Source organism: Mastigoproctus giganteus, chromosome 12 (assembly GCF_048544385.1).
Source record: "Mastigoproctus giganteus isolate SK-2022 chromosome 12, ASM4854438v1, whole genome shotgun sequence".
Classification (NCBI taxonomy): domain Eukaryota; kingdom Metazoa; phylum Arthropoda; class Arachnida; order Uropygi; family Thelyphonidae; genus Mastigoproctus; species Mastigoproctus giganteus.
The window spans coordinates 32,358,540-32,378,362 of NC_143586.1; the positions used below are offsets into that span (position 1 = coordinate 32,358,540).

General features: G+C 37.9%; 1 protein-coding gene and 1 non-coding gene across 5 annotated transcripts in view; both read right to left on the reverse strand.

Moving 5' to 3' along the window:
* Positions 1–19,823, reverse strand: part of LOC150076857 (uncharacterized) — a 122,551-nt gene that overhangs the window by 26,934 nt on the left and 75,794 nt on the right. The gene's annotated exons all lie outside the window — the stretch shown is intronic.
* On the reverse strand, positions 1,940–2,024 carry LOC150076859 (small nucleolar RNA snR61/Z1/Z11). Its single transcript, XR_016547757.1, has one exon. It is a non-coding gene; the product is annotated as a small nucleolar RNA snR61/Z1/Z11 (small nucleolar RNA).

Consider the following 19,823-nt stretch of genomic DNA (forward strand, 5'->3'; position numbering starts at 1 on the left):
CAGGGTCATGAGCTGGATATCATCATTCTTCTCTTTCTTGGGGATTCCCTTCTACTTTTGTCTGTCTGTCTCTCTCTCTCTCTCTCTCTTAGGGTAAAATGGGAACTTTTTTTTTTGCTGGTGCAGCATAAGCCTCAGGCTTCCTTGCATCATATAGCTAATAATATAACTGCAACTAGATAAGGAACCAGATCCATAACAGCAGTGCAACCCAAAACTAGGTGTGTTTCATAAGCGCTTTTCAGTTTTACAATTAGCATCAAGTATTACTTCAGTAGCAGAACTGACATAACAATATCATCATTAAAGCACTGTAAATAACATAATGGTAAATAACCACAAACTGAATTAACAAATTGAATCTAACCCCAGGGGGCTAACATCTGGTGAGTATAGGATTGGCACTCCCAGGGTCTTGGGCTGGATATCATCATTCTTTTCTTTCTTGGGGATTCCCTTCTACTTTAGTCTGTCTCTCTTTCTCTCTTAGGGTAAAATGGCAATTTTTTTTTTTTTGCTGGTGCAGCATAAGCCTCAGGCTTCCTTCCATCATATAGCTAATAATAATAATATAACTGCAACTAGATAAGGAACCAGATCAATAACAGCAGTGCAACCCAAAACTAGGTGTGTTTCATAAGCGTTTTTCAGTTTTACAATTAGCATCAAGTATTACTTCAGTAGCAGAAATGACATAACAATATCATCATTAAAGCACTGTAAATAACATAATGATAAATAACCATAAACTGAATTAACAAACTGAATCTAACCCCAGGATCCTGAGCTGGATATCATCATTCTTCTCTTTCTTGGTGATTTCCTTCTACTTTTGTCTCTCTCTCTCTTTTTACAATTAGCATCAAGTATTACTTGAGTAGCATAACTGACATAATAATATGATCATCAAAGCACTATAAATAACCATAAACTGAATTAACAAACTGATGTCCAGTTCTCAGCGAGGGGAGGATTATATATCTTCTACTGCTAATGGGCAAGATCATTTTTTGGTGAAGGTAAACAGTAAACAAAAAGTTTCAAAAGTGCTTTTCAGTTTTTACAATTAGCATCAAGTATTACTTCAGTAGCAGAACTGACATAACAATATCATCATCAAACCACTGTAAATAACATAATGGTAAATAACCATAAACTGAATTAACAAACTAAATCTATAACTGCAACTAGATAAGGAACCAGTTCAATTACAGCAGTGCAATCCCAAAACTAGATGTGTTTCAAAAGTGCTTTTCAGTTTTACAATTAGCATCAAGTATTACTTCAGTGGGTATTGAATAAAATTGGCAGTTCTAAAATTCTTCTTCATACCATCAATAAAAGAAAACTCAAATTTTTTGGTCACATAGTAAGAAGGGAAAACTTTCTGTTGAAGAATATAATGTAAGGAAAAACCGAGGAGAAGAGGTGCAGAGGAAGACTTGCAAATAGGTGGAAGGATGGGATAAGTGAACTTCTGGGCATGATACTTTGCAATGCTGCTCATATAGCACACGATCGATGCAGTTGTAGGAATTTGTTGGTGGCCACAACAGCTCTTCAGGGAGCTATGTGACTGAAAGAAGAAGATTATTTCAGTAGCATAACTGACATAATAATATCATCATGAAACACTGTAAATAACAAAAGGTGCCTCCATAGGATAGAAGCAGCAGTGTGTATCACATGCTTCTTGATTAGACCGGGGTAAGAGCCCGTAACCACCAAATACGTAGAATGCGGAAAGGTGAGGGAATGACCATCGCATATCCCAGCAGCAATATGGCCTTAGTTGCTAATACTCCTAAAAACCAAATAACAAACTGTAAATAATCAAAAACTGAATTAGCAAACTGATATCTGGGTCTGGGAGAATTATATATCTTCTACTACTAATGAGCAAGATCATTTTTTGGTGAAAGTAAACAGTAAACAAAGAGTTTCAAACGTGCTTTTCAGTTTTTACAATTATCATCAAGTATTAATTCAGCAGCAGAACTGACATAACAATATCATCATTAAAGCACTGTAAATAACAAAAGGGTAAATAACCATAAACTGAATCTAACCCCAAGGGCTCATATCTGGTAAGAATTGGCTTGGCACACCCAGGTCTTGAATTGGATATCATTATTTTTCTCTTTCTTGGCGATTCCCTTCTACTTGTGTGTGTGCGTGCACATCTTTCTCTCTCTTAGGGAAACTCGGGAATTTTTTTTTTCACTGGTGCAGCATACGCCTCAGGCTTCCTTGCACCATATAGCTAATAATAATAATAATAATATAACTGCAACAAGATAAGGAACCAGATCAATTACAGCAGTGCAATCCCAAAACTAGGAGTGTTTCAAAAGTGCATTTCAATTTTACAATCAGCATCAAGTATTACTTCAGTAGCAGAACTGACATAATAATATCATCATCAAAGCACTAAAAATAACCATAAACTGAATTAACAAACTGATGTTCAGGTCTGGAGGATTATATATCTTCTACTACTAATGAGCAAGATCATTTTTGGCGAGGGTAAACAGTAAACAAAAAGTTTCAAAAGTGCTTTTCAGTTTTTACAATTAGCATCAAGTATTATTCAGTAGCAGAACTGACATAACAATATCATTATTAAAGCACTGTAAATAACAAAAGGGTAAATAACCATAAACTGAATTAACAAACTGAATCTAACCCCAGGGGATCATATCTGGTAAGTATGTGCTTGGCGCACCCAGGTCCTGAGCTGGATATCATCATTTTTCTCTTTCTTGATGATTCCCTTGTACTTTTGTGTGTGCGTGCGTGCATCTCTCTCTCTCTCTCTCTCAGGGTAACTCGGCAATTTTTTTTTTCACTGGTGCAGCATAAGCCTCAGGCTTCCTTCCACCATATAACTAATAATAATAATAATATAACTGCAACTAAATAAGGAACCACATCAATTACAGCAGTGCAATCCCAAAACTAGGAGTGTTTCAAAAGTTCTTTTCAATTTTACAATCAGCATCAAGTATTACTTCAGTAGCACAACTGACATAATAATATCATCATCAAAGCACTAAATATAACCATAAACTGAATTAACAAACAGATGTCCAGGTCTGGGAGATTGGAGGATTACATATCTTCTACTACTAATGAGCAAGATCATTTTTTGGTGAAGGCAAACAGTAAAGAAAAAGTTTCAAAAGTGCTTTTCAGTTTTTACAATTAGCATCAAGTATTATTCAGTAGCAGAACTGACATAACAATATCATCATTAAAGCACTGTAAATAACATAACGGTAAATAACCATAAACTGAATTAACAAACTGTATCTAACCCAAGGAGCACACCCAGGGTCCTGAGCTAGATACCATCAGTCTTCTCTTTCTTGGGGATTCTCTTCTACTTTTGTCTATGTCTCTCTCTCTCTCTCTCTCTTAGGGTAAAGCGGGAATTTTTTTTTGCTCGTGCAGTATAAGCCTCAGGCTTCCTTGCATCATATATCTAATAATAATAATAATAATATAACTGCAACTAGATAAGGAACCAGATCAATAAGAGCAGTGCAACCCAAAACTATGTGTGTTTCATAAGCGTTTTACAATTAGCATCAAGTATTACTTCAGTAGCAGAACTGGCATAATAATATCATCAAAGCACTAAAAATAACCATAAACTTAATTAACAAACTGATGTCCAGGTCTGGGGAGGATTATATATCTTCTACTACTAATAAGCAAGATCATTTGTTGGTGAAGGTAAACAGTAAACAAAAAGTTTGAAAACTGCTTTTCAGTTTTTACAATTAGCATCAAGTATTACTTCAGTGGGTATTGAATAAAATTGGCAAGCCTAAAATTCTTCTTCATAGTTTTCTTCATCATATAGTAAGAAGGGAAAATTTTCTGTTGAAGAATATAATGCAAGGAAAAATGCATGGGAAGAGGTGTAGAGAAAGACCTGCAAATAGGTGGAAGGATGGGATCAGTGAACTTCTGGCCATGACACTTTGCATTGCTGCTTGGAGGAATTTGTTGGTAGCCACAACAGCTCCTCAGGGAGGCTATGCGACTGGAGGAAGAAGATTATTTCAGTAGCAGAACTCACACAATAATATCATCATGAAAGCACTGTAAATAACCATAAACTGAATTAGCAAACTGATGTCCAGGTCTGGGGGAGGGGAGGATTATATATCTTCTACTACTAATGAGCAAGATCATTTCTTGGTGAATGTAAACAGTAAACAAAAAGTTTCAAAAGTGCTTTTCAGTTTTTACAATTAGCATCAAGTATTACTTCAGTAGCAGAACTGACATAGCAATATCATCATTAAAGCACTGTAAATAACATAATGGTAAATAACCATAAACTGAATCTAACCCAAGTTGTTGTTGTTTAAGGGTTTTAAGACACAAGGGCATCAATGGCCAAGATGTGTCTTTCCAAGTTTTTAATGAAAATCAAACATTTTTTTCAGATTTGTTTATCAAATCTGATTTGCCGAATAAAATTAAATAATTCATCTATATTCGCAGAGTTGTCTAAGATCTGTTGAAGGGTAACTTGATTCTGGTTATTGCATAAACTCTGAAAACAAAGGAATCTGGAATTTCTGAATCGAGGGCATACCAAAAGAATGTGTTTTACTGAAAGTTGAACTTGGCATTGAAAACAGAGTGGGGGATTTTTGTTTGTCAATAGATGAAAATGAGTAAGATGAGTATGGCCAATTCTCAGTCTGGCAAGTATTACTTCTTCTCTGCGACTCTCTCTGATGCTTGAGTTCCATATTTCTGGATTAGGTTTTATTTCATGTAGTTTGTTGTTGACTTCATTTTTCCATATTTGGGCCCATTCATTTTCACTTTTTCTAATAATGATTGGACTAAAATCATCTAACCCAAGGGGCTCACATCTGGCAAGTATGGGCTTGGAACACACAGGGTCCTGAGCTGGATATCATCATTCTTCTCTTTCTTGGTGATTTCCTTCTACTTTTGTTTCTCTCTCTCTCTCTCTCTCTCAGGGTAACTCAAGAATTTTTTTTTTTTTTTGGCTGGGGCTGGTGCAGCATAAGCCTGAGGCTTCCTTGCACCATATAGTTAATAATAATATAACTGCAACTAGATAAGGAATCAGATAAATTACAGCAGTGCAATCCCAAAACTAGGAGTGTTTCAAAAGTGCTTTTCAGTTTTACAATTAGCATCAAGTATTACTTCAGTAGTAGAACTGACATAATAATATCATCATCAAAGCATTATAAATAACCATAAACTGAATTAACAAACTGATGTCCAGGTGCGGGGAGGATTATATATCTTCTACTACTAATGAGCAAGATCATTTTTTGGTAAAGGTAAACAGTAAGCAAAAAGCTTCAAAAGTGCTTTTCAGTTTTTACAATTAGCATCAAGTATTACTTCAGTCTCCGTAGACGAGTGGGCAGGAGCGGGGGTGCAGTAGCACACGCTCTTTGAGTAGACTGGGGTTCAAACCCCTGACTGCTGAATACGGTCGATCTGCCAACCCGCACTGGACCAGCGTGGCAGATTATGGTCCATTTCCCTCAACATGAATTGTTGAGGAGGCTTCCATCCTGCAGTGGGTTGATAATGGCCGCACTTTACTTTTACTTCAGTAGCAGAACTGACATAACAATATCATCATCAAAGCACTACAAATAACCATAAACTGAATTAACAAACTGATGTCCAGGTCTGGGGGGGGGGATTATATATCTTCTACTACTACTAATGAGCAAGTTCATTTTTTGGTGAAGGTACAAAAAGTTTCAAAAGTGCTTTTCAGTTTTTACAATTAGCATCAAGTATTACTTCAGTAGCAGAACTGACATAACAATATCATCATTAAAGCACTGTAAATAACATAATGGTAAAAAATCATAATCTGAATTAACAAACTGAATCTAACCCCAGGAGCTCACAACTAGTGAGTATGGGTTTGGCACACCCAAGGGTCCTGAGCTAGACATCATCATTCTTCTTTTTCTTGGTGATTTCCTTCTACATTTGTCTCTCTCTCAGGGTAATTCGGGAATTTTTTTTTTTTTTTGCTGGTGGTGCAAGGAAGCCTGAGGCTTCCTTGCACCATATAGCTAATAATAATAAAACTGCAACTAGATAAGGAATCAGATCAATTACAGCAGTGCAATCCCAAAACTAGGAGTGTTTCAAAAGTACTTTTCAGTTTTACAATTAGCATCAAGTATTACTTCAGTAGCAGAACTGACATAACAGTATCATCATTAAAGCACTGTAAATAACATAATGGTAAATAACCATAAACGGAATTAACAAACTGAATCTAACCCCAGGGGCTCACATCTGGTGAGTATGGGCTTGGCACACCCAGAATCCTGAGTCGGGTATCATCATTCTTCTCTTTCTTGGTGATTCCCTTCTACTTTTGTGTGTGTGTCTCTCTCTCTCTCTCTCTCTTAAGGTAACTCGGGAATTTTTTTTTATTTGGCTGGTGCCACATAAGCCTCAGACTTCCTTGCATCATATAGCTAATAATATAACTGCAACTAGATAAGGAACCAGATTAATCACAGCAGTGCAATTCCAAAACTAGGAGTGTTTCAAAAGTGCCTTTCAGTTTTATAATTAGTATCAAGTATTACTTCAGTAGCAGAACTGACATAACAATATCATCATCATAAACTGAATTAACAAACTGATATCCAGGTCTGGGGTAGGAGAGGATTATATATCTTCTACTACTAATGAGCAAGATACTTTTTTGGTGAAGGTAAACAGTAAACAAAAAGCTTCAAAAGTGCTTTTCAGTTTTTACAATTAGCATCAAGTATTACTTCAGTAGCAGAACTGACATAAAATATCATCATCAAAGCACAGTAAATAACATAATGGTAAATAACCATAAACTGAATTAACAAACTGAATCTATAACTGCAACTAGATAAGGAACAATTACAGCAGTGCAATCCCGAAGCTAGGAGTGTTTCAAAAGTGGTTTTCAGTTTTACAATTAGCATCAAGTATTACTTCAGTGAGTATTGAATAAATTTGGCAGGCCTAAAATTCTTCTTTGTAGTATCAACAAAAGAAAACTCAAGTTTTTTGGCCATATAGTAAGAAGGGAAAACTTTCTGTTGAAGAATATAATGGAAGGAAAAACCGAGGGGGAAAGAGGTGCAGAGGAAGACCTGCAACTACGTGGAAGGATGGGATCGGTGAACTTCTGGGCATGATACTTTGCAATACTGCTCATATAGTACACGATCAATGTAGTTGGAGGAATTTGTTGGTGGCCACAACAGCTCCTCAGGGAGCTATGTGACTGGAAGAAGATTACTTCAGTAGCAGAACTGACATAATATCATCATGAAAGCACTGTAAATAACCATAAAAAAATGTTCTTGTTTATACTCCAGCACAACCACCAGGTCAGTAGTGTTTACAATAAATCAATCAATACAAATTGTGAATCGTATTTATCAGTTACGGGCTCGAACCCTGGTCCACTCAAAGAGCATGTGCTACCACACTCCCGCTCCTGACCAGTCGGCTACGTCAGGCCTAACATTCTGTTTATACTCCGGGACGACCAAACGGTCAGAGCAGTTCACAAGGTAGACAGAATACAAGAAACAGCACCATATTCAGCAGTCATGGGCTTGAACCCTGGTCACTCAAGCAAGGCATGTGTACTTATGCACCCAAGCGCTTGACCACTCGGCTACGGCGGCCCCTTTGAACTGAATTAGCAAACTGATGTTCAGGTCTGGGAGATTATATATCTTCTACTATTAATGAGCAAGATCATTTTATGGTGAAGGTAAACAGTAAACAAAAAGTTTCAAAAGTGCTTTTCAGTTTTTACAATTAGCATCAAGTATTACTTCAGTAGCAGAACTGACATAACAATATCATCATTAAAGCACTGTAAATAACATAATGGTAAATAACCATAAAATGAATTAACAAACTGAATCTAACTCCACGGGTTCACATCTAGTGAGTATGGGCTTGGCACACCCAGAGTCCTGAGCTGGATATCATCATTCTTCTCTTTCTTGGTGATTCCATTCTACTTTTGTGTGTGTCTCTCTCTCTTACGGTAACTCAGGAATTTTTTTTTTTTTTTTTGGCTGGTGCAGCATAAGCCTCAGGCTTCCTTGTAACTATATAGCTAATAATCATCATCATAATGATAATATAACTGCAAGCAGATAAGGAACCAGATCAATTACAGCAATGCAATCCCAAAACTAGGAGTGTTTCAAAAGTGCTTTTCAGTTTTACGATTTACATCAAGTACTACTTCAGTAGCAGAACTGACATAATAACATCATCATAAAAGCACTATAAATAACCATAAACTGAATTAACAAACTGATGTCCAGGTCTGGGGGGGGGGAGGATTATATTTCTTCTACTACTAATGAGCAAGATCATTTTTTGGTGAAGGTAAACAGTAAACAGATGGCGCCTGTTATCTGCATCAGCAGGAGAAGTCAAGAATGATATATTGATTGACATGTAGGTGTGACAGATGATAACATCGTAGTGTTAAATGATTCATCGATGTTATGTATATAGATATAAAGAATCAGGGCTACCTCCCCCACTTGGGCTACTTGAATCTTGGTACTAGAAAGAAAGAAAGTGAGAAAACTTTGGGACCGCCTGTCTAAGGTCATTCAAGACCACTGCCCACACTCCTGCTTTCCTCTACTGGGGTGATGAGCCCCCTACCGCTCAGTCTCCAAGCACTTCCTGGGGCTGCAACTATTGTGAAAGAACTTTTATAACAAAATCTGGTAGAGGTTTGCATGGTAGGCACACCCAATGCTACAATCAATATCACAAGAGTCAAAGCCAAATGGTCTCCTGAAGAGACTGTGATGTTTGCCCATGCAGAAGTTACCATTGTTCAAACAGGGCCAAAGAATATTAATCAAAAACTTCACGCTAAGTTTCCCCATCAAATAGTTAATGCGATAAAGGGAAGGAAGATGGGAAGGAAAATAACAACAACTTTGTTGTTGTTATTTGGTTTTTAGGAGCATTAGCAACTAAGGCCATATTGCTCTGGGGATATGTGGTGGTCATTCCCTGACCTTTCCGCATCCTCGGTATTTGGTGGTCACGGGCTCGAACTCTAGTCTAATCAAGAAGCATGTGCTATGCACTGCTGCTCCTGCTCACCTGGCTACGGAGGCGCCTAGATGGAGTCGTACATCAATTTGGTGCAAGGTATTCTATTAGGTAGTGACCCTGGACCATCGGGTGTCACTAGACACTCTGGACTAGCGGAGTTCTCTACTACTTTAGATGGTGCCCCTGGAACATTGTGGGGCACCTCTGTGACCGATCCCAGCTCACCGGTGGATTTAAGACATTCTTGACAATTGGGATGTATGACTTCTGAAATGAGAAGAGACCCTGGACAATCGGTGAGCTCTCTAAATTTGATACCGTGGGATCCTGGACCATCGGGGACTTGCCAGTCCCCAATTCATCGGGAGACTGAAATGACTATTAATATTAATCAAGATGTGCCTCAGTCTCTTAAGTGACGTGTCTGGTTCTGCCTGAAGGGGAGTAACAAAAAATATACCCTCTTGAGCAGCGCCACCACATGGTTTCAATAGGGTTTCCATGTTGGAGTTTAATGGTCTTTTGGTCAGGTCTATTAGTCCATCAACGGAGGAAGTATGGGAGAGTATCCCAGTGAACATCTTAAAAGAATCTCTGCATGACCGAATGTTAGAATCGTTGGTGGATTTGCCTTCACCACTGATGGAACATCATTATCTCAAGGTTTTATTAGCTCAAGCCCTCGATGATAGAATGAATCTGGAGGATTTGGGTAATTATATTATGAAGAACTTAATGGGTTCCGAAGTCAATTCAACTGCCAGTAGACCTCGAGTTGAAACTCGTGGAACTGTAGCTAGATCTTTAAGCAGAGGGATGCAAAGAAAGAGAGATTTTGCGAATAACCAGCGATTATATTATAAAAATAGCAAGCGTTGTGCCTTAAATATTCTTAATCCTGTAAGGATATCAAGGGAAGTGGTGGAGCTAACTAACTTTCTTGAGTTTTGGAGAGATATCTTTAGCATACAGTCATGTTTTCAAAGTAACTGTTCCAGAATCTTATTCTGAAGATGGGGATCTACATAGAGAAATTTATAGACCCATCTAGTGACCAGGAGCTCCAAGATGCTGTTCCTAAGGTGGCTGCAAGCACAGGTCCTGATGGAGTGACCCCTGTGTTTTTAAGGAATATTCCTGCTAAGATACTTAAAAGACTTGTTCCATATATTGCTGTGGCTAGATCACCTTCCACCTGTGCTCTTTAAGGCATATACTATCTTTTTGCCTAAAAAGGAGGATGCTTAGAATCCAGCTGATTTTAGGCCAGTTACGGTAGCATTTACATTATTATTGAGGACATACCATAAAATTTTGGTCAAGAAGACTACATCTATAGTCAAAATCGATTCAAAGCAAAGGGCATTCTTTCCAGTCGATGGAGTTGCAGAAAATGTCTTTATATTGCACTCCTTACTAAGGTCATCAAAAGATAACTCACGAAGTCTTCATTTGACATCTATTGACTTAGTGAAGGCTTTTGACAGTGTGAGCCATGGTGCGATCCTTGAGGCACTGAAGAGGAAGAAGTTTCCGGTCTCCTTTTTAAATTATATGTTTTCTTCAAAATAAATGTACAACTGAAATGAGATTAGCCGGTGAGCGCCATGTTATTCACCCCAGTAATGATGTTCGGCAGGGAGATCCTTTATCACCTGTTTTTTTTTATCTTATTATTGACATGTTAGTGAGGGATCTGCCTACATCGGCTTTGATGTAGGTAAATTTAAAGTCAACGCCATGGCATTTGCTGATGATCTCGTCCTAGTAGCTTCAACGTCCTCCGGGCTCCAATGTTTGCTGGATAGAACGAACCAATTTTTGAATAAAAGAGGCCTGCAAGTCAATATATCTAAATGTTGGACTTTGCTTTTGATCCCATCAGGGAGAGACAAGAAGCTGAAGTTGATGAAAGGAGTTTCTTTGCCTGTGACCGTTGCCTTCCAACTGTTTCTTTTAGATGCAAATAACTTCTGCATGGCATTAACTCGGGGTAGAGTTTACTCCCTCTAGGAGAGCAATGGCCGGGCTCTCCTTAATGGATATGCTTAAGCATTTGAGGAAAACTCCGCTGAAACCACTGCAAAGGATATTTCTCCTCAGAACATATTACATACATTCTGAGGAGAAATACCAAGGCTGTTTCATAGCATAGTTCTGGGTAGAGTTACGGCCGGAAGGCTGAATACTTTAGATACCCAAGTGAGGTCTGCGGTCAGAGAATGGCTCCGCCTGCCACATGATGCGGTCTCGGCTTACATCCACGCTGATATCTCGGAGGGGGGCGGGTGAGGATTCCGTCTTATTGACAGACCATCCCTCTCTTGAAAAATAATAGGTTGGAGAAGCTCCAATACTCACCTTCAGTCTTGACTAGACATATTGTAAATCTGCCATATATTAAGGTAAAGTTGAGAAACATCCAGAAGTTACAACAAGATGGGGCAGTTAGATTGGAGACTAAGGCATTAGTGATGGGGCAGTAAACCTGCCTCTTACACAAGTCCTTTGGCGGTCGGGGTCTAAAAGAATCAGGAAAGATTCACTCTCAGCACCGGTGGATGGGTAATGGAACCAATTTGTTGTCCGGCTATGCGTATATTGACCTCATAAGAATGAGGATTAACACTGTTCCTACCCTCTCCAGAACATCAAGAGGACATAGTACGGAGAGAATATGCAGGGCTGGATGCAATGTGGTTGAGTCGCTCGCCCACATATCAACACAGGTGCATCCGTACACATGGTTTGAGAGTGTGATGACATGATGCCATTGTGGAAAATAGACTTCGGCAGAAAGGATGGCTGACTAGCCATCCTTTCTGCCAGAGTCTATTTTTCACATCGGACTAGAAAAGAACCTCAGTTTACCACTGAGGAAGGTATTCGCAAACTGGACTTTCTGTGTGCAAGAGGTGGGTCCCTGTTCCTTTTAGATGTGCAAGTGGTGGGAACAGGAGAGGAACTTGAAGTATTGCATAGAAGGAAGAATGAGTATTATTATAATAGAAATACTAGTTTAAAGAATGCAATAGCATTGGAGTTTGATAACATCCAACCTGCTGTCTCAACAATTACTGTCTCCTATAAAGGGGTGTGGTGTTGCACTTCAGCGACCCTCCTCCGTACAATGGGGATAACAGCGGCTGATTTAAAAATATTGGTGGTCCGGGCACTGCAAAGGACATTGAGTTGCTGGGGGGGCTCATCAATGGATGACCATGGTTAGCCGTAACTGAGTGTTATATTGATTAACTATGTGATGCCCCTGTATGTAGTCTGGGTTAACCTTTGCCACTGTAGAACTAAAGGGATTTAATAATAAAAAAAAATGTTTCAAAAGTGCTTTTCAGTTTTACAATTAACATCAAGTATTACTTCAGTAGCAGAACTGACATAATAATATCATCATCAAAGCACTGTAAATAACATAATGGTGAATAGCCATAAACTGAATTAACACAAGCTGATGTCCAGGTCTGGGGGAAGGAAGGATTATATATCTTCTACTACTAATGAACAAGATCATTTTTTGGTGAAGATAAACAGACTGTGTGTGTTATCTGTATCGGTAGTAGAAGTCAAGAACGATATATTGATTGACACGTGAGCGTGACACACAATAACATCAGTGTTAAGTGATCCATTGATGTTATGATATGTAAATATATATAAAGAATCTAACTTTCTTTCTTTTCCTATTATTTCCTAACCTAATATTTAAAGTTAGGTAAAGAGACCTTTTCCTATTATTTTTCCAAACCTAACATTTAATTAAGGTCAGGTTATAAAATATAATTAAAAATAAAGAAACCTTTTCTTCTTTCCCTAACCCATCTTTAGGTTAGGAAACCTAACCTTAAAAACATACAAAGAAATCAGTAATGTTTTTTTTTTAATAGCAAAAACACTAGTGAACTCCAATAATCTGCTTGAGAAAAAACTAATCATTACATTGTCTGTCAGGCCTATATATCAGTTTTCGACTTCTACTGTCGTTACCACTAACGTGCACCGTCTGTTTACAGAGAATGCAGGGAGAAACTGCAGTGGCAGCAAACCAGTTTGTCTGGTAATTTTCCCGAAGTTTGTCGTGGTTCTTGTATTGGATTTCTTTACCTAAGCCCATTTTTTTCCCTGTGAAATACATATATCAAAGGAAAGAATATGCAGGAATTATGAATGGGCAAATTTTTGTATTAGACCACACTGAAATCAGAAAGAATATTTGGCACTTACAAGAGTACAAAGCTTTCTCTGATATTCTCATTCCTCCTAGGGTGCTTTCTAATGGTGAGAAATTAAAAAAAAAAAACCAAACAATTTGAAAAAATGAAATAATACAGAAAAGAAATAATATAAATAATGCATCTGACAATACCTACTCAATTTCATCATCACTCAGAAACATAGCCAATTCAATAACTCTAAACCTTGCCATAAGGTTATAAAGCATAAAATGCAAAGGAGAAAGAATGTCTTAGGAAGTTTTACATATTTCCATAACTATCTTCGAAATATTCTTTTTGATTATAGTTTGCGGTTAATCTTTATGACACAGTAACCCATCCCATTGTTCTTTGCAACAAGCATGACAGACATGTGGCAGAGAAGAAAAATGTATGCAATACATATAAAGTATCAGGTGACACATAAGCCTATGGCAGATATAAACTAGTCTGTAATCAAGTCACAAAGGAGGTTAGGCAGGCAAAGGCAGATTACGAGAAATCCTTGGCAAAGGATGCAAAAAAAAAAAAAAAAACAGCAGAGTTCTTTACTTATGTAAACTCTAGAAGGATAGGAATGAATCAGATTGGACCAACATAGATGGGTTGACTATTGATGATCATGCTCAGGTAGCTGGTAAACTGAATGAGTATTTTGCATCTACATTCACACATCAGGAGTAATTCAATGAGGGGAGTGCCAGACGTTTATCAAAATCTAACAGGGAGCTAAGTGATTTTGTAATAACTGAGAGCAAAGTGGAAGAGAAATTGTTGAAGTTAAACATAAAAAAGGCACCTGGGATGGACAGAATCTATTCAGTTATATTAAAGGAGGCAGCAAATGAAGTAATGTTACCCTTAGCTATAATTATGAGAGCTTCCTTGGACTCTGGGGAGGTCCCCATGGACTGGAGGTGTGCAAATGTATCACCAATTCACAAAGGGGATTCAAAAGGTGACACAGGTAACTATAGACCTGTTAGTTTAACTTGTGTTCCGGGGAAAATAATGGAATCACTGGTTAAAAAAGCATTGCAGGATCATCTAGACAAGACTGCAGTAATAGTTAAGACCCAGCATGGGATTCTTAAAGGGAGATCTTGTCTGACCAATTTGATTAGATACTATGATATGGTCACAAAGGAACTGAATGCCAAAAATAATTGATATCGTATACTTGGATTTCAGGAAAGCTTTTGATATTGTTGCACATGGAAGACTGCTGCACAAATTGGAGAAGTATGGCATTAAGGGTAAGTTGCTACAATGGATAAAGGGATGGTTGAGTGAGAGACGACAGAGAGTGGTAATCAATGGACACTGCTGTTCGTGGACAAATGTTATTAGTGGGATTTCCCAGGGTTCAGTGTTGGGCCCATTGTTGTTTTGTATATTTATCAATGATACCGATGACGGTATATCAGTTTTAAGGTCCAACTTTGCAGATGATACAAAGGTTGGCAGGATTGTTAACGACAGTATGCTACTCCAACTGGATCTAGATAAGTAGGGCAAATGTAGCAACTGAAGTTTAACATTGACAAATGCAAAGTACTGCATATGGATAGCAATAACCCAAGAGAAACATACCAACTCTGTGGTGCTACACTCAGGGAAGTGGAAAAAGATCTGGGGGGAATTGTGCAATCAAATATGAAGTTTGCTGAGCAGTGCAAACGGGCGGCCAGGGCAGGTCACGGAGTCTTGTCAATGATATATAGAAATTTTGCTAACAGGGACAAGGAGGTGATTATCTCTTTGTATAAGGCAATGGTCAGGCCAAACCTTGAACACTGTATACAGGTCTGGAGGCATCATTTTAGGAAGGATGTAGAGTTGCTAGAACGAGTACAAAGGAGGGCAACAAGATTGGTGAGGGGAACAAAGAGGTGCTCTTACCAAGAAAGGCTTAAGTTCTGCAAATTGCAGTGCCTGCAGAGTATGCACCTGCAAGGTGATCTGATTGAAGTGTATAAGGCCTTGAATGGGTTGAGCAAGCTGAATGCTGATGGGATTCTTCCTCTTGCTCAGATTAAGAACATGAGGGAGGGAGGGGGGCACAGATTCAAATTGAGAAAAGATAGTTGTAGAATAGATGTGCAGAAATTTGCCTTTAGCTTGCGGGTAGTTGATTGGGGGAACAGACTTCCATCTTTTGTTGTGGAAGTTGATAGCCTAAATAAATTTAAGGCTGAGCTAGACAGGCATTTGGAACGAATGGAGGGATGAAATGGGAGGTTTTTTTTTTTTTTTTTTGGCTGATGCTGCATAAGCTTGCTTTCTTGCATCATATGCTAAATGCTAAAGTGTAGCTCCTCCCACTTATTACTCTGAGAGGTTGCTAATTACCGGTAGTTTGTGTTAGAGTATACGGAAACACAGGGTACCATATGGTGAAATGTTGAAGAGTGCTCCTCCCACTTATTACTCTGATAGTTTGCTAATTACCGGTGGTTTGTGTTAGAATATACGGAAACACAGGGTACCATATGGTAAAATGTTGAAGAATGTTGCCAAGATTCATGGGAGACTTGTTGCACTGACGAGCTGCTAATTAATAGTGGCTTGCATTATAATAAATGCCATCTTGGCACTTTTTTTTGCATTGATTTCTCCCCTCAATGCTGGTTTAAAATTGAGAAATACTTTTCCCTCCCCTTGGTGCTGATTTTAAATCATAAAACAAGTCCAATTCCCCCCACGGCACTAGTTTCAAGTCGTTTTCTGGTTTTAAAACAGCACTTTGGGGCTTGTTTCCCAAAGATGGCATTCACTTTAAAGCAAACCACCAGTAATTAGCAGCCAATCAGAGCAATAAGTGGGAGCAGTGTCTATCACTCCTTATCACAAAGATCCATGGGATACCATGTTACGAAGGTTAACCCAGTTTGGTTTGCAGTTTAGTGCAAAATACATACATATATTCTACTGTGATATCATGACGCTAGATAGTATGTCATAATAACTGCACAGGAAAATAAAGTCCCAACAATGTTTGTGAAATTTAAATGCCTTTAAAATATTATTTTACTGATTTCAATGCAGTATAGCACAAAATATGTACAGAATTTCTATTATGCTAACCTGAAACAAAGTACTGTATTTTTTAAGTGCTTTTCAGTTTTCACAATTTACATCAAGTACTACTTCAGTAGCAGAACTGACATAGGAATATCATCATCAAAGCACTGCTGCTCTAAGTACACAGTAAAGCAACAATTGAATAAACAGATAGAGATTACTTAGCATTAGCAGAGGCATATGATGCAAGAAAGAAAGCTTATACAGCATCAGCCAAAAAAAAAAATGCTCTGATTTCACCCCTCCATTCATTCCAAATAACTGTTCAGCTCAGCCTTAAATTTATTTAGGGTATCAACTTCCACAGCAAAAGATGGCAGTCTATTCCACCAATCAACTACCCGCTGGCTAAAGGCAAACTTCTGCACATCTATCCTACAACTGTTTTTCCTCAATTTGAATTTATGCCCTCTCAGGCAATTATTCTGAGCAAAAGGAAGAATTCCATCAGCATGCTCAAACCATTCAAGGCTTTATACACCTCAATCAGATCACCTTGCAGGTGTCTAGTCTCCAGACACTATAATTTGCAAAACTTAAGCCTTTCTTCATAAGAGCAACCCTTTGTTCCATTCACTAATCTTGTTTCCCTTCTCTGTACTCATTCCAACAGCTCTACATCCTTCTTAAAATGAGGCCTCCAGACCTGTATACAGTACTGAAGGTGTGGTCTGACCATTGCCTTATACAACGGGATAATCACCTTCTTATCCCTGCTAGAAAAATACCTATTATGTCATTGACAAGACACCATGAGCTACTCTTGCAGACCATCTGCACTGCTCAGAAAACTTCATATCTGCCTGCACAATTACCCCCAGGTCCTTTTCGTTCTCTACCACTGTCAGTGTAGTACCACACAGTTGATACGTTACTCTGGGGTTAGTGCTTCCCATATGTAGTACTTTACATTTTTCAATGTTAAACTTCATTTGCCACCTCTAAGCCCGTCTGCTCAACATTTCTAGATCCTGTTGCAGCATCGTACTGTCATTAGTGTCCTTAACAACCCTGCCAACTTTCGTATAGTCTGCAAACTTGGACATTAAGCCTAAAGACCAGCTTATATCTATCATAGGCTTCTGTGTCACCTGTTAATTTATATGCATCCCATGCATTTTTCTTCTGTGACATATCTTAATTAGTTTATCTGACATCCATTTAGGCCTAAATCTTGAACAATATTTCTTGGTATGAAAAGCCTAGTAGGTTCCAAGATTAATTCTTTGAATGCTTCCCATTTTGAATTTGCTGTTGGTAACATCATCAGTTGGTCCCACTGTATAGAATTTAAATACTGTCTCAGACCTCTGTAGTCTCCTTTACGAAAGCAAAAACCCTTCCCTTTACCCATCATAGTAGTTACCTCTTTGAGTAAATCCTACTTCAGCAGACTGTGATCACTGCCACCTATTAGTTTATCTGACATCCATTTAGGCCTAAATCTTGAACAATATTTCTTGGTATGAAAAGCCTAGTAGGTTCCAAGATTAATTCTTTGAATGCTTCCCATTTTGAATTTGCTGTTGGTAACATCATCAGTTGGTCCCACTGTATAGAATTTAAATACTGTCTCAGACCTCTGTAGTCTCCTTTACGAAAGCAAAAACCCTTCCCTTTACCCATCATAGTAGTTACCTCTTTGAGTAAATCCTACTTCAGCAGACTGTGATCACTGCCACCTATTGGTTCCTTTATCTGCAGATTCTTAATGCATGAAGATTATCACTACTGATAATCAGATCAAGAGTATTACTCTCTCTAGTTGCCTCCCAAACATGCTAATGTAGAAAGCAATCATCCAATAAATCCACAAAATCCTTGCTAATGTGCAAGTGACCAAACCACAAATTCCAGTCAATATCCGGGAAATTAAAATCCCCCATTATTAGACGCTCTGATTTACTGGCCGAGTCTATTTCCCTGTACAGTTTTTTATTATACTCATCAGAGTCATTAGGCCTATAACACACTCCTACTCTCAATTTTGATTTCCCAGTGCTATGTCACACCAAACTGACTTGGCACTGCACTTGTCCAACAATGTCGACTGGCTGCACTTCCTTGGATTTTATGTGTTTCTTAACTAATAGCATAACCCCTCCTCCCTTCCTTTCTATCCTCCCTGTACACATTGTACTCCCCAAATTCCAGTTCTGTATTCTTTATATCTATGTGACACCACATCTCTGATATCCCAACAATATCTGCCTTGGATGTTTCGACCAACACCCCAAATTCATCAAATTTATTTAGCATTGGTGTACATGCAAGTATACATGCACCTGTTCCTATTCTTAGCTATTCAATAAGCTAGGAGGTATGTCTCCTACAAAGAAACTAGATAAATTTTCTGCTGTGCAATTGCAAAACTAGGTATGTGTGTTTTAAAAGTGCTTTTCAATTTTCACAATTTACATCAAGTACTATTTTTGGTAGCAGAATTGACATATTAATATCATCAAAGTATTGTAAATTGAATATCAATAAATAACCATAAACTGAATTAATAAACTGCTTTTTTAGGCTAATTATATAGTAATGGGGGAAACGTTCCCCCAAGGAACAAAATCTTTCTTTTTTGAAATATGTATACGAAGGGAGAAAACAACAGGAATTATGAATGTACATATTTTCACTAAATATACTGAAATCAAAAAGAATATTTGGCACTTACAAAAGTAAGCTTTGATACCCCTGCCAGCAAGTAGCAATTTCTAATTGTGAATAATTTAAAAATAATAATTAAAAATGAAACAATGCAGAACAGAAATAATGTAAGGACTATAACTGCCACAGCCTCATATCATAAGGAACCATACTACAAGTATAGGTAAATAAATAAATAACCTCAGTAGCAGAATAAATATCGCAGAAATGCTTGAAATAAAATTATGTAAAAATTTTATCAACATTCACAGACCTTTTTAAATATTATATGATTGGTTCTATGAACACATGCGCGATGAGGATTAAAATTTCTTTTAAATACAGACGCAGTGGCACATTTTTTAGTTTCTTTCCGTCCTGTGAAAAAACATATGATCAGAAAGTTCCCATCCAGCCTAAGGAGGAAGAAAATGTCTTCATGTATTTGTTAATTGGATTTTTTTTTTTTTCCCCCATATACTACAGTCGATTCCAGTTATTTGAGACACATTGGGACCAGTGCATTTTGGTCCGATTAAGCGGCTGCCCCAATTATCCGAAGTTTCACGTAAAAAAAGTTAAAAATACAATGGACCCCCGCTTTACAACTGGTCACTGTACAATCAAATCACGTTACGATCGAGTCACCATAGTAAAGTACTGTTCATTATACGATGTGTAGTAAGCACCGGTCATTGAGATCACGTTTGTGAATTGAATTTTAATTCT